Raw genomic sequence first — 15,216 nt, forward strand, 5'->3', positions numbered from 1 at the left:
TTTTTTCTTTTTGGAATTTTTGCAAGAAGGGCCTCGTTAGCGCAGAGGTAGCGTGTCAGTCTCATAATCTGAAGGCGGTTTCGATCCTCACACGGGGGCAGCAAAGCTTTTCAAAAGACAGTGTTGGCTGAAGATGAAGTGAAAATGAATTCTCTGTTCTTCTGGACTTTCACACAATAATACTTTGTGTCAAGGTGGATACCACATCTTAAGGTCCATATCGATATGTATTACTTTAGAATGAAATCAATCTTTTTGTCTCAGGGGTTGTAGAATTCAGACCATACATATATTGGCACGGTGGTTTCAACATCACTGTCAAAATCTGAAGTTCGGTATCAATATTTTTTTCTTTTGGAAATTTTTGCAAGAAGGGCCTCGTTAGCGCGCAGTAGGTAGCGCGTCAGTCTCATAATCTGAAGGTCGTGAGTTCGATCCTCACAGGGCAGCAGCAAAGCTTTTCAAAAAGTGTGGCTGAAGATGAGTGAAAATGAATTCACTGTCATTCTGGACTTTCAGACATTACATACTTTGTCAAGGTGGTACCACATCTTAAGGTCCATATCGATATGTATTACTTTAGAATGAAATCAATCTTTTGTCTCACAGGTTGTAGAATTTCAGACCATACATATATTTTGGCACGGTGGTTTCAACATCACTGTCAAAATCTGAAGTTCGGTATCAATATATTTTTTTCTTTTGGAAATTTTTGCAAGAAGGGCCTCGTTAGCGCAGTAGGTAGCGCGTCAGTCTCATAATCTGAAGGTCGTGAGTTCGATCCTCACACGGGGCAGCAGCAAGCTTTTCAAAGACAGTGTTGGGCTGAAGATGAAGTGAAAATGAATTCTCTGTTGTTTTGGACTTTCACACAATACATACTTTTGTCAAGGTGGATACCACATCTTAAGGTCCATATCGATATCTATTACTTTAGAATGAAATCAATCTTTTTGTCTCAGGGTGTAGAATTTCAGACCATACATATATTTTGGCACGGTGGTTTCAACATCACTGTCAAAATCTGAAGTTCGGTATCAATATTTTTTCTTCTTTTGGACATTTTTGCAAGAAGGGCCTCGTTAGCGCAGTAGGTAGTAGCGCGTCAGTCTCATAATCTGAAGGTCGTGAGTTCGATCCTCACACGGGGCAGCAAAGCTTTTCAAAAGAGTGTTGGCTGAAGAGTGAAAATGAATTCACAGTTTTTTTGGACTTTCACACAATACATACTTTTGTCAAGGTGGATACCACATCTTAAGGTCCATATCGATATGTATTACTTTAGAATGAAATCAATCTTTTTGTCTCACAGGTTGTAGAATTTCAGACCATACATATATTTTGGCACGGTGGTTTCAACATCACTGTCAAAATCTGAAGTTCGGTATCAATATATATTTTTTCTTTTTGGAAATTTTTGCAAGAAGGGCCTCGTTAGCGCAGTAGGTAGCGCGTCAGTCTCATAATCTGAAGGTCGTGAGTTCGATCCTCACACGGGGCAGCAAAGCTTTTCAAAGAGTGTTGGCTGAAGATGAAGTGAAAATGAATTCACTGTCGTTTTGGACTTTCACACATACATAACTTTTGTCAGGTGGATACCACATCTTTAAGGTCCATATCGATATGTATTACTTTAGAATGAAATCAATCTTTTTGTCTCACAGGTTGTAGAATTTCAGACCATACATATATTTGGCACGGTGGTTTCAACATCACTGTCAAAATCTGAAGTTCGGTATCAATATATTTTTTCTTTTTGGAAATTTTTGCAAGAAGGGCCTCGTTAGCGCAGTAGGTAGCGCGTCAGTCTCATAATCTGAAGGTCGTGAGTTCGATCCTCACACGGGGCAGAAAACTTTTCAAAAGAGTGTTGGCTGAAGATGAAGTGAAATGAATTCACTGTCATTCTGGACTTTCACACAATAAATACTTTTGTCAAGGTGGATACCACATCTTAAGGTCCATATCGATATGTATTACTTTAGAATGAAATCAATCTTTTTGTCTCACAGGTGTGTAGAATTTCAGACCATACATATATTTTGGCACGGTGGTTTCAACATCACTGTCAAAATCTGAAGTTCGGTATCAATATATTTTTTTCTTTTTGGAAATTTTTGCAAGAAGGGCCTCGTTAGCGCAGTAGGTAGCGCGTCAGTCTCATAATCTGAAGGTCGTGAGTTCGATCCTCACACGGGGCAGCAAAGCTTTTCAAAAGACAGTGTTGGCTGAAGATGAAGTGAAAATGAATTCTCTGTTGTTTGGACTTTCACACAATACATACTTTTGTCAAGGTGGATACCACATCTTAAGGTCCATATCGATATGTATTACTTTAGAATGAAATCAATCTTTTGTCTCACAGGTTGTAGAATTTCAGACCATACATATATTTTGGCACGGTGGTTTCAACATCACTGTCAAAATCTGAAGTTCGGTATCAATATATTTTTTTTTTTGGAAATTTTGCAAGAAGGGCCTCGTTAGCGCAGTAGGTAGCGCGTCAGTCTCATAATCTGAAGGTCGTGAGTTCGATCCTCACACGGGGCAGCAAAGCTTTTCAAAAGACAGTGTTGGCTGAAGATGAAGTGAAAATGAATTCTCTGTAGTTCTGGACTTTCACACAATACATACTTTTGTCAAGGTGGATACCACATCTTAAGGTCCATATCGATATGTATTACTTTAGAATGAAATCAATCTTTTTGTCTCAGGGTTGTAGAATTTCAGACCATACATATATTTTGGCACGGTGGTTTCAACATCACTGTCAAAATCTGAAGTTCGGTATCAAATATTTTTTTCTTTTTGGAACTTTTTGCAAGAAGGGCCTCGTTAGCGCAGTAGGTAGCGCGTCAGTCTCATAATCTGAAGGTCGTGAGTTCGATCCTCACACGGGGCAGCAAAGCATTTCAAAAGAGTGTTGGGTGAAAATGAATTCACTGTCGTTTTGGACTTTCACACAATACATACTTTTGTCAAGGTGGATACCACATCTTAAGGTAGATATCGATATGTATTACTTTAGAATGAAATCAATCTTTTTGTCTCACAGGTTGTAGAATTTCGGACCATACATATATTTTGGCACGGTGGTTTCAACATCACTGTCAAAATCTGAAGTTCGGTATCAATATATTTATTTTCTTTTTGGAAATTTTTGCAATAAGGGCGTCGTTAGCGCAGTAGGTAGCGCGTCAGTCTCATAATCTGAAGGTCGTGATTTCGATCCTCACACGCGGCAGCAATGCTTTTCAAAAGAGTGTTGGCTGAGATGAAGTGAAATGAATTCACTGTCGTTCTGGACTTTCACACAATACATACTTTTGTCAAGGTGGATACCACATCTTAAGGGTCCATATCGATATGTATTACTTTAGAATGAAATCAATCTTTTTGTCTCACAGGTTGTAGAATTTCAGACCATACATATATTTTGGCACGGTGGTTTCAACATCACCTGTCAAAATCTGAAGTTCGGTATCAATATATTTTTTCTTTTTGGAACTTTTCCAAGAAGGGCCTCGTTAGCGCAGTAGGTAGCGCGTCAGTCTCATAATCTGAAGGTCATGAGTTCGATCCTCACACGGGGCAGCAAAGCATTTCAAAAGAGTGTTGGGTGAAAATGAATTCACTGTCGTTTTGGACTTTCACACAATACATACTTTTGTCAAGGTGGATACCACATCTTAAGGTAGATATCGATATGTATTACTTTAGAATGAAATCAATCTTTTTGTCTCACAGGTTGTAGAATTTCGGACCATACATATATTTTGGCACGGTGGTTTCAACATCACTGTCAAAATCTGAAGTTCGGTATCAATATATTTTTTTTCTTTTTGGAACTTTTTCCAAGAAGGGCCTCGTTAGCGCAGTAGGTAGCGCGTCAGTCTCATAATCTGAAGGTCATGAGTTCGATCCTCACACGGGGCAGCAAAGCATTTCAAAAGAGTGTTGGGTGAAAATGAATTCACTGTCGTTTTGGACTTTCACACAATACATACTTTTGTCAAGGTGGATACCACATCTTAAGGTAGATATCGATATGTATTACTTTAGAATGAAATCAATCTTTTTGTCTCACAGGTTGTAGAATTTCGGACCATACATATATTTTGGCACGGTGGTTTCAACATCACTGTCAAAATCTGAAGTTCGGTATCAATATATTTTTTTTCTTTTTGGAAATTTTTGCAAGAAGGGCCTCGTTAGCGCAGTAGGTAGCGCGTCAGTCTCATAATTTGAAGGTCGTGAGTTCGATCCTCACACGGGGCAGCAAAGCTTTTAAAAAGACAGTGTTGGCTGAAGATGAAGTGAAAATGAATTCTCTGTTGTTCTGGACTTTCACACAATACATACTTTTGTCAAGGTGGATACCACATCTTAAGGTCCATATCGATATGTATTACTTTAGAATGAAATCAATCTTTTTGTCTCACAGGTTGTAGAATTTCAGACCATACATATATTTTGGCACGGTGGTTTCAACATCACTGTCAAAATCTGAAGTTCGGTATCAATATATTTTTTTCTTTTTGGACTTTTTGCAAGAAGGGCCTCGTTAGCGGCAGTAGGTAGCGCGTCAGTCTCATAATCTGAAGGGCATGAGTTCGATCCTCACACGGGGAAGCAAATCTTTTCAAAAGGAGTGTTGGCTGAAGATATTGAAAAGGAACTTCTAAGTTGTTCTGGACTTGTCAACAATAATACTTATCGTCAAAGTGGATGACCAATCTTAAGTGTCCATACCGATATGTATTACTTTATGAATGAAACATATTTTTTGTCTCACAGGTTGTAGAATTTCAGACCATACATATATTTTGGCACGGTGGTTTCAACATCACTGTCAAAATCTGAAGTTCGGTATCAATATATTTTTTTTTTTTGGAAATTTTTGCAAGAAGGGCCTCGTTAGCGCAGTAGGTAGCGCGTCAGTCTCATAATCTGAAGGTCGTGAGTTCGATCCTCACACGGGGCAGCAAAGCTTTCAAAGACAGTGTTGGCTGAAGATGAAGTGAAAATGAATTCTCTGTGTTTGGACTTTCACACAATACATACTTTTGTCAAGGTGGATACCACATCTTAAGGTCCATATCGATATGTTTACTTTAGAATGAAATCAATCTTTTGTCTCACAGGTTGTAGAATTTCAGACCATACATATATTTTGGCACGGTGGTTTCAACATCACTGTCAAAATCTGAAGTTCGGTATCAATATATTTTTTTTCTTTTTGGAAATTTTTGCAAGAAGGGCCTCGTTAGCGCAGTAGGTAGCGCGTCAGTCTCATAATCTGAAGGTCGTGAGTTCGATCCTCACACGGGCAGCAAACCTTTTCAAAAGAGTGTTGGGTGAAAATGAATTCACTGTGTTCTGGACTTTCACACAATACATACGTTTAGTCAAGGTGGATACCACATCTTAAGGTCCATATCGATATGTATTACTTTAGAATGAAATCAATCTTTTTGTCTCAGGGGTTGTAGAATTTCAGACCATACATATATTTTGGCACGGTGGTTTCAACATCACTGTCAAAATCTGAAGTTCGGTATCAATATATATTTTTTCTTTTTGGACATTTTTGCAAGAAGGGCCTCGTTAGCGCAGTAGGTAGCGCGTCAGTCTCATAATCTGAAGGTCGTGAGTTCGATCCTCACACGGGGCAGCAAAGCTTTTCAAAAGACAGTGTGGCTGAAGATGAAGTGAAAATGAATTCTCTGTTGTTCTGGACTTTCACACAATACATACTTTTGTCAAGGTGGATACCACATCTTAAGGTCCATATCGATATGTATTGCTTTAGAATGAAATCAATCTTTTTGTCTCACAGGTGTAGAATTCGACCATACATATATTTGGCACGGTGGTTTTCCAACTCACTGTCAAAATCTGAAGTTCGGTATCAATATATTATTTCTTTTTGAATTTTTGCAAAAGGGCCTCGTTAGCGCAGTAGGTAGTGCGTCAGTCTCATAATCTGAAGATCGTGATTTCGATCCCTCACACGGGGCAGCCAAGCTTTTCAAAGACAGTGTTGCTAAGATGAAGTGAAAATGAATTCTCTGTTGTTCTGACGTTTCACACAATACATACTTTTGTCAAGGTGGATACCACATCTTAAGGTCCATATCGATATGTTTACTTTAGAATGAAATCAATCTTTGTCTCACATGTTGTAGAATTTCAGACCATACATATATTTTGGCACGGTGGTTTCAACATCACTGTCAAAATCTGAAGTTCGGTATCAATATATATTTTTTTCTTTTTGGAAATTTTTGCAAGAAGGGCCTCGTTAGCCGCAGTAGGTAGCGCGTCAGTCTCATAATCTGAAGGTCGTGAGTTCGATCCTCACACGGGGCAGCAATGCTTTTCAAAGAAGTGTTGGCTGAAGATGATGAAAATGAATTCTACGTGTTTTTGGACTTTCACACAATACATACTTTTGTCAAGGTGGATACCACATCTTAAGGTCCATATCGATATGTTTTACTTTAGAATGAAATCAATCTTTTTGTCTCACAGGTTGTAGAATTTCAGACCATACATATATTTTGGCACGGTGGTTTCAACATCACTGTCAAAATCTGAAGTTGCGGATCAATATATTTTTTCTTTTTGAAATTTTTGCAAGAAGGGCCTCGTTAGCACAGTAGGTTTAGCGCGTCAGTCTCATAATCTGAATGGTCGTGAGTTCGATTCCTCACCGGGGCAGCAAAGCTTTTCAAAAGACAGTGTTGGCTGAAGATGAAGTGAAAATGAATTCTCTGTAGTTCTGGACTTTCACACAATACATACTTTTGTCAAGGTGGATACCACATCTTAAGGTCCATATCGATATCTATTACTTTAGAAAGAAATCAATCTTTTTGTCTCAGGGGTTGTAGAATTTCAGACCATACATATATTTTGGCACTGTGGTTTCAACATCACTGTTAAAATCTGAAGTTCGGTATCAATATATTTTTTATCTTTTTGGAAATTTTTGCAAGAAGGGCCTCGTTAGCGCAGTAGGTAGAGCGTCAGTCTCATAATCTGAAGGTCGTGAGTTTGATCCTCACACGGGGCAGAAAAGCTTTTCAAAAGAGTGTTGGCTGAAGATGAAGTGAAAATGAATTCATTGTCATTCTGGACTTTCAGACATTACATACTTTTGTCAAGGTGGATACCACATCTTAAGGTCCATATCGATATGTATTACTTTAGAATGAAATCATCTTTTTGTCTCACAGGTTGTAGAATTTCGGACCATACATATATTTTGGCACGGTGGTTTCAACATCACTGTCAAAATCTGAAGTTCGGGTATCAATATATTTTTTATCTTTTTGGAAATTTTTGCAAGAAGGGCCTCGTTAGCGCAGTAGGTAGCGCGTCAGACTCATAATCTGAAGGTCGTGAGTTCGATCCTCACACGGGGCAGCAAAGCTTTTCAAAAGACAGTGTTGGCTGAAGATGAAGTGAAAATGAATTCTCTGTCGTTTTGGACTTTCACCACAATACATACTTTTGTCAAGGTGGATACCACATCTTAAGGTCCATATCGATATGTATTACTTTAGAATGAAATCAATCTTTTTGTCTCACAGGTTGTAGAATTTCGGACCATACATATATTTTGGCACGGTGGTGTTCAACATCACTGTCAAAATCTGAAGTTCGGTATCAATATATATTTTTTCTTTTTGGAAATTTTGCAAGAAGGGCCTCGTTAGCGCAGTAGGTAGCGCGTCAGTCTCATAATCTGAAGGTCGTGAGTTTGATCCTCACACGGGGCAGCAAAGCTTTTCAAAGACAGTGGTTGGCTGAAGATGAAGTGAAAATGAATTCTCTGTTGTTTTGGACTTTCACACAATACATACTTTTGTCAAGGTGGATACCACATCTTAAGGTCCATATCGATATCTATTACTTTAGAATGAAATCAATCTTTTGTCTCAGGGGTTGTCTAATTTCAGACCATACATATATTTGGCACGGTGGTTTCAACATCACTGTCAAAATCTGAAGTTCGGTATCAATATTTTGTTTCTTCTTTTTGGACAGTTCTGCAAGAAGGCCTCGTTAGCGCAGTAGATAGTAACGGTCAGTCTCAAAATCTGAAGGTCGTGAGTTCGATCCTCACACGGGTTAGCAAAGCTTCCAAAAGAGTGTTGGCTGAAGTTGAGAATGAATTCACAGTTTTTTTGACTTTCACACAATACATACTTTTGTCAAGGTGGATACCACATCTTAAGGTCCATATCGATATGTTTTACTTTAGAATGAAATCAATCTTTTTGTCTCACAGGTTGTAGAATTTCAGACCATACATATATTTTGGCACGGTGGTGTCAACATCACTCTCAAAATCTGAAGTTCGGTATCAATATATTTTTTTTCTTTTTGAAATTTTTGCAAGAAGGGCCTCGTTAGCACAGTAGGTAGCGCGTCAGTCTCATAATCTGAAGGTCGTGAGTTCGATCCTCACACGGGGCAGCAAAGCTTTTCAAAAGACAGTGTTGGCTGAAGATGAAGTGAAAATGAATTCTCTGTAGTTCTGGACTTTCACACAATACATACTTTTGTCAAGGTGGATACCACATCTTAAGGTCCATATCGATATCTATTACTTTAGAAAGAAATCAATCTTTTTGTCTCAGGGGTTGTAGAATTTCAGACCATACATATATTTTGGCACTGTGGTTTCAACATCACTGTTAAAATCTGAAGTTCGGTATCAATATATTTTTTATCTTTTTGGAAATTTTTGCAAGAAGGGCCTCGTTAGCGCAGTAGGTAGAGCGTCAGTCTCATAATCTGAAGGTCGTGAGTTTGATCCTCACACGGGGCAGAAAAGCTTTTCAAAAGAGTGTGGCTGAAGATGAAGTGAAAATGAATTCATTGTCATTCTGGACTTTCAGACATTACATACTTTTGTCAAGGTGGATACCACATCTTAAGGTCCATATCGATATGTATTACTTTAGAATGAAATCAATCTTTTTGTCTCACAGGTTGTAGATTTCGGACCATATATATATTTTGGCACGGTGGTTTCAACATCACTGTCAAAATCTGAAGTTCGGTATCAATATATTTTTTATCTTTTTGAAATTTTTTCAAGAAGGGCCTCGTTAGCGCAGTAGGTAGCGCGTCAGACTCATAATCTGAAGGTCGTGAGTTCGATCCTCACACGGGGCAGCAAAGCTTTTCAAAAGACAGTGTTGGCTGAAGATGAAGTGAAAATGAATTCTCTGTCGTTTTGGACTTTCACACAATACATACTTTTGTCAAGGTGGATACCACATCTTATGGTCCATATCGATATGTTTTACTTTAGAATGAAATCAATCTTTTTGTCTCACAGGTTGTAGAATTTCGGACCATACATATATTTTGGCACGGTGGTTTCAACATCACTGTCAAAATCTGAAGTTCGGTATCAATATATTTTTTTCTTTTTGGAAATTTTTGCAAGAAGGGCCTCGTTAGCGCAGTAGGTAGCGCGAGAGTCTCATAATCTGAAGGTCGTGAGTTCGATCCTCACACGGGGCAGCAAAGCTTTTCAAAAGAGTGTTGGTGAAAATGAATTCACTGTCATTCTGGACTTTCAGACATTACATACTTTTGTCAAGGTGGATACCACATCTTAAGGTCCATATCGATATGTATTACTTTAGAATGAAATCAATCTTTTTGTCTCAGGGGTTGTAGAATTTAAGACCATACATATATTTTGGCACGGTGGTTTCAACATCATTGACAAAATCTGAAGTTCGGTATCAATATATATATTTTTTTCTGTTTGGACATTTTTGGAAGAAGGGCCCTCGTTAGCGCAGTAGGTAGCGCGTCAGTCTCATAATCTGAAGGTCGTGAGTTTGATCTTCACACGGGCAGCAAAGCTTTTCAAAAGACAGTGTTGGCTGAAGATGAAGTGAAAATGAATTCTCTGTTGTTCTGGACTTTCACACAATACATACGTTTGTCAAGGTGGATACCACATCTTAGGTCCATATCGATATCTATTACTTTAGAATGAAATCAATCTTTTTGTCTCAGGGGTTGTCTAATTTCAGACCATACATATATTTTGGCACGGTGGTTTCAACATCACTGTCAAAATCTGAAGTTCGGTATCAATATTTTGTTTCTTCTTTTTGGACATCTCTGCAAGAAGGGCCTCGTTAGCGCATTAGGTAGTGCGTCAGTCTCAAAATCTGAAGGTCGTGAGTTCGATCCTCACACGGGTTAGCAAAGCTTTCCAAAAGAGTGTTGGCTGAAGGTGAGAATGAATTCACAGTTTTTTTGGACTTTCACACAATACATACTTTTGTCAAGGTGGATACCACATCTTAAGGTCCATATCGATATGTTTTACTTTAGAATGAAATCAATCTTTTTGTCTCACAGGTTGTAGAATTTCAGACCATACATATATTTTGGCACGGTGGTGTCAACATCACTCTCAAAATCTGAAGTTCGGTATCAATATATATTTTTTCTTTTTGGAACTTTTTGCAAGAAGGGCCTCGTTAGCGCAGTAGGTAGCGTGTCAGTCTCATAATCTGAAGGTCGTGAGTTCGATCCTCACACGGGGCAGCAAAGCTTTTCAAAAGACAGTGTTGGCTGAAGATGAAGTGAAAATGAATTCTCTGTAGTTCTGGACTTTCACACAATACATACTTTTGTCAAGGTGGATACCACATCTTAAGGTCCATATCGATATGTATTACTTTAGAAAGAAATCAATCTTTTTGTCTCAGGGGTTGTAGAATTTCAGACCATACATATATTTTGGCACTGGTGGTTTCAACATCACTGTTAAAATCTGATGTTCGGTATCAATATATTTTTTATCTTTTTGGAATTTTTGCAAGAAGGGCCTCGTTAGCGCAGTAGGTAGCGCGTCAGTCTCATAATCTGAAGGTCGTGAGTTTGATCCTCACACGGGGCAGAAAGCTTTTCAAAAGAGTGTTGGCTGAAGATGAAGTGAAAATGAATTCATTGTCATTTCTGGACTTTCACGACATACTACTTTTGTCAAGGTGGATACCACATCTTAAGGTCCATATCGATCAGTATTACTTTAGAATGAAATCAATCTTTTTGTCTCACAGGTTGTAGAATTTCAGGACCATACATATATTTTGGCACGGTGGTTTCAACATCACTGTCAAAATCTGAAGTTCGGTATCAAATATATTTTTTATCTTTTTGGAAATTTTTGCAAGAAGGCCTCGTTAGCGCAGTAGGTAGCGCGTCAGTCTCATAATCTGAAGGTCGTGAGTTCGATCCTCACACGGGCGGCAGCAAAGCTTTTCAAAGACAGTGTTGGCTGAAGATGAAGTGAAACAATGAATTCTCTGTTGTTTTGGACTTTCACACAATACATACTTTTGTCAAGGTGGATACCACATCTTAAGGTCCATATCGATATATATACTCTTAGAATGAAATCAATCTTTTTGTCTCAGGGGTTGTCTAATTTCAGGACCATACATATATTTTGGCACGGTGTGGTTTCAACATCACGTCAAAATCTGAAGTTCGGTATCAATATTTTGTTTCTTCTTTTTGGACAGTTCTGCAAGAAGGGCCTCGTTAGCGCAGTAAGATAGTGCGTCAGTCTCAAAATCTGAAGGTCGTGAGTTCGATCCTCACACGGGTTAGCAAAGCTTTCCAAAAGAGTGTGGCTGAAGTTGAGAATGAATTCACAGTTTTTTTGGACTTTCACACAATACATACTTTTGTCAAGGTGGATACCACATCTTAAGGTCCATATCGATATGTTTTACTTTAGAATGAAATCAATCTTTTTGTCTCACAGGTTGTAGAATTTCAGACCATACATATATTTTGGCACGGTGGTGTCAACATCACTCTCAAAATCTGAAGTTCGGTATCAATATATATTTTTTCTTTTTGGAACTTTTTGCAAGAAGGGCCTCGTTAGCGCAGTAGGTAGCGCGTCAGTCTCATAATCTGAGGTCGTGAGTTCGATCCTCACACGGGGCAGCAAAGCTTTTCAAAAGACAGTGTTGGCTGAAGATGAAGTGAAAATGAATTCTCTGTAGTTCTGGACTTTCACACAATACATACTTTTGTCAAGGTGGATACCACATCTTAAGGTCCATATCGATATCTATTACTTTAGAAAGAAATCAATCTTTTTGTCTCAGGGGTTGTAGAATTTCAGACCATACATATATTTTGGCACTGTGGTTTCAACATCACTGTTAAAATCTGAAGTTCAGTATCAATATATTTTTTTCTTTTTGGAAATTTTTGCAAGAGGGCCTCGTTAGCGCAGTAGGTAGAGCGTCAGTCTCATAATATGAAGGTCGTGAGTTGATCCTCACACGGGGCAGAAAAGCTTTCAAAAGAGTGTTGGCTGAAGTTGAAGTGAAAATGAATTCATTGTCATTCTGGACTTTCAGAATTACTACTTTTGTCAAGGTGGATACCACATCTTAAGGTCCATATCGATATGTTATTACTTTAGAATGAAATCAATCTTTTTGTCTCACAGGTTGTAGAATTTCGGACCATACATATATTTTGGCACGGTGGTTCAACATCACTGTCAAAATCTGAAAGTTCGGTATCAATATATTTTTTTCATTTTTTGGAACTGTTGCAAGAAGGGCCTCGTTAGCGCAGTAGTAGCGCGTTCAGTCTCATAATCTGAAGGTCGTGAGTTCGATCCTCACACGGGGCAGCAAAGCTTTTCAAAGAGTGTTGGTGAGGTGAGATATGAATTCACTGTCTTCTGGGACTTTCACACAATACATACTTTTGTCAAGGTGGATACCACATCTTAAGGGTCCATATCGATATGTATTACTTTAGAATGAAATCAATCTTTTTGTCTCACAGGTTGTAGAATTTCGGACCATACAGTATATTTTGGCACGGTGGTTTCAACATCACTGTCAAAATCTGAAGTTCGGTATCAATATTATTTTTTCTTTTTGGGAAATTTTGCAAGAAAGGGCCTCGTTAGCCAGTAGGTAGCGCGTCAGTCTCATAATCTGAAGGTCGTGAGTTTCGATCCTCACACGGGGGCAGCAAAACTTTTCAAAGACAGTGTTGGCTGAAGATGAAGTGAAAATGAATTCTCGTCATTATGGACTTTCACACAATACATACTTTTGTCAGGTGAGTACCACATTTCTGGTCCATATCGATATGTTTTACTTTAGAATGAAATCAATCTTTTTGTCTCACAGGTTGTAGAATTTCGGGACCATACATATATTTTGGCACGGTGGTTTCAACATCACTGTCAAAATCTGAAGTTCGGTATCAATATTTTGTTTTCTTTTGGAAATTTTTGCAAGAAGGGCCTCGTTAGCGCAGTAGGTAGCGCGTCAGTCTCATAATCTGGGAAGGATCGTGAGTTCGATCCTCACACGGGGCAGCAAAGCTTTTCAAAAGACAGTGTTGGCTGAAGATGAAAGTGAAATGAATCTCTTATGTTCTGGACTTTCACACAGATACATACTTTGTCAAGGGTGGATACCACATCTTAAGGTCCATATCGATATGTTGTACTTTAGAATGAAATTCAATCTTTTTGTCTCACAGTTGTAGAATTTCAGACCATACATATATTTTGGCACGGTGGTTTCAACATCACTGTCAAAATCTGAATTCGGTATCAATATTTGTTTCTTCTTTTGGAACATTTTGTCAAGAAGGGCCTCGTTAGCGGCAGTAGTTAGCGCGTCAGTCTCATAATCTGAAGGTCGTGAGTTCGATCCTCACACGGCAGCAAAGCTTTCCAAAGAGTGTTGGCTGAAGGTGAGAATGAATTCACAGTTGTTTGGACTTTCACACAATACATACTTTGTCAAGGTGGATACCACATCTTAAGGTCCATATCGATATGTATTCCTTAGAATGAAATCAATCTTTTGTCTTCAGGGGTAGTAGAATTTCAGTCCATACATATATTTTGGCACGGGTGGTTTCAACATCACTGTCAAAATTCGGTATCAATATCTATTTTTTCTTTTTTGAAAAATTTGCAAGAAGGGCCTCGTTAGCGCAGTAGGTAGCGCGTCAGTCTCATAATCTGAAGGTCGTGAGTTCGATCCTCACACGGGGCAGCAAAGCTTTTCAAAAGAGTGTTGGCTGAATGAGAAATGAATTCACTGTCATTCGGGACTTTCAGACATACATACTTTTGTTCAAGGTGGATACCACATCTTAAGGTCCATATCGATTATGTATTACTTTAGAATGAAATCAATCTTTTGTCTCACAGGGGTTGTAGAATTTCAGACCATACATATATTTTGGCACGGTGGTTTTCAACATCACTTGACAAAATCTGAAGTTCGGTATCAATATATTATGTTTTCTTGTTTGGACATTTTTGGCAAGAAGGGCCTCGTTAGCGCAGTAGGTAGCGCGTCAGTCTCATAATCTGAAGGTCGTGAGTTTCGATCTCACACGGGGCAGCAAAGCTTTTCAAAAGACAGTGTTGGCTGAAGATGAAGTGAAAATGAATTCTCTGTTGTTCTGGACTTTCACACAATACATACCTTTGTCAAGGTGATACCACATCTTAAGGTCCATATCGATATGTATTACTTTAGAATGAAATCAATCTTTTTGTCTCAGGGGTTGTAGAATTTCAGACCATACATATATTTTGGCACGGTGGTTTCAACATCACTGTCAAAATCTGAAGTTCGGTATCAATATTTTGTTTTCTTTTTTGGAAATTTGCAAGAAGGGCCTCGTTAGCGCAGTAGGTAGCTGCGTCAGTCTCATAATCTGAAGGTCGTGAGTTCGATCCTCACACGGGCAGCAAAGCTTTCCAAAGAAGTGTTGGCTGAAGATGAGTGAAATGAATTCCCAGTTTTTGGACTTTCACACAATACATACTTTTGTCAAGGTGGATACCACATCTTAAGGTCCATATCGATATGTATTACTTTAGAATGAAATCAATTCTTTTTGTCTCACAGGTTGTAGAATTTCAGACCATACATATATTTTGGCACGGTGGTTTCAACATCACTGTCAAAATCTGAAGTTCGGTATCAATATATATTGTTTCTTTTTTGGAACATTTTTGCAAGAAGGGCCTCGTTAGCGCAGTAGGTAGTGCGGTCAGTCTCATAATCTGAAGGTTCGTGAGTTCGATCCTCACACTGGGGCAGCAAAGCTTTTCAAAAGAGTGTTGGCTGAAGATGAAGTGAAAATGAATTC

General features: G+C 38.6%; 11 non-coding genes across 11 annotated transcripts; all 11 read left to right on the forward strand.

Annotated features, from left to right (window-relative positions):
* Positions 1 to 723: 723 nt before the first annotated feature.
* Positions 724 to 796, forward strand: trnam-cau (transfer RNA methionine (anticodon CAU)). Its single transcript has one exon. It is a non-coding gene; the product is annotated as a tRNA-Met (tRNA).
* Positions 797 to 1,428: 632 nt separating this feature from the next.
* trnam-cau (transfer RNA methionine (anticodon CAU)) lies at positions 1,429 to 1,501 on the forward strand. Its single transcript has one exon. It is a non-coding gene; the product is annotated as a tRNA-Met (tRNA).
* Positions 1,502 to 1,777: 276 nt separating this feature from the next.
* trnam-cau (transfer RNA methionine (anticodon CAU)) lies at positions 1,778 to 1,850 on the forward strand. The gene has a single exon. It is a non-coding gene; the product is annotated as a tRNA-Met (tRNA).
* A 278-nt stretch (positions 1,851 to 2,128) lies between these two features.
* On the forward strand, positions 2,129 to 2,201 carry trnam-cau (transfer RNA methionine (anticodon CAU)). The gene has a single exon. It is a non-coding gene; the product is annotated as a tRNA-Met (tRNA).
* A 276-nt stretch (positions 2,202 to 2,477) lies between these two features.
* Positions 2,478 to 2,550, forward strand: trnam-cau (transfer RNA methionine (anticodon CAU)). Its single transcript has one exon. It is a non-coding gene; the product is annotated as a tRNA-Met (tRNA).
* A 279-nt stretch (positions 2,551 to 2,829) lies between these two features.
* trnam-cau (transfer RNA methionine (anticodon CAU)) lies at positions 2,830 to 2,902 on the forward strand. Its single transcript has one exon. It is a non-coding gene; the product is annotated as a tRNA-Met (tRNA).
* Positions 2,903 to 4,911: 2,009 nt separating this feature from the next.
* trnam-cau (transfer RNA methionine (anticodon CAU)) lies at positions 4,912 to 4,984 on the forward strand. Its single transcript has one exon. It is a non-coding gene; the product is annotated as a tRNA-Met (tRNA).
* Positions 4,985 to 5,601: 617 nt separating this feature from the next.
* Positions 5,602 to 5,674, forward strand: trnam-cau (transfer RNA methionine (anticodon CAU)). Its single transcript has one exon. It is a non-coding gene; the product is annotated as a tRNA-Met (tRNA).
* A 1,684-nt stretch (positions 5,675 to 7,358) lies between these two features.
* On the forward strand, positions 7,359 to 7,431 carry trnam-cau (transfer RNA methionine (anticodon CAU)). The gene has a single exon. It is a non-coding gene; the product is annotated as a tRNA-Met (tRNA).
* A 1,688-nt stretch (positions 7,432 to 9,119) lies between these two features.
* trnam-cau (transfer RNA methionine (anticodon CAU)) lies at positions 9,120 to 9,192 on the forward strand. The gene has a single exon. It is a non-coding gene; the product is annotated as a tRNA-Met (tRNA).
* A 4,840-nt stretch (positions 9,193 to 14,032) lies between these two features.
* On the forward strand, positions 14,033 to 14,105 carry trnam-cau (transfer RNA methionine (anticodon CAU)). Its single transcript has one exon. It is a non-coding gene; the product is annotated as a tRNA-Met (tRNA).
* The last annotated feature ends 1,111 nt before the right edge of the window (positions 14,106 to 15,216 follow it).

This window comes from Oncorhynchus kisutch, unplaced genomic scaffold (genome assembly GCF_002021735.2).
Source record: "Oncorhynchus kisutch isolate 150728-3 unplaced genomic scaffold, Okis_V2 scaffold1451, whole genome shotgun sequence".
Lineage (NCBI taxonomy): Eukaryota > Metazoa > Chordata > Actinopteri > Salmoniformes > Salmonidae > Oncorhynchus > Oncorhynchus kisutch.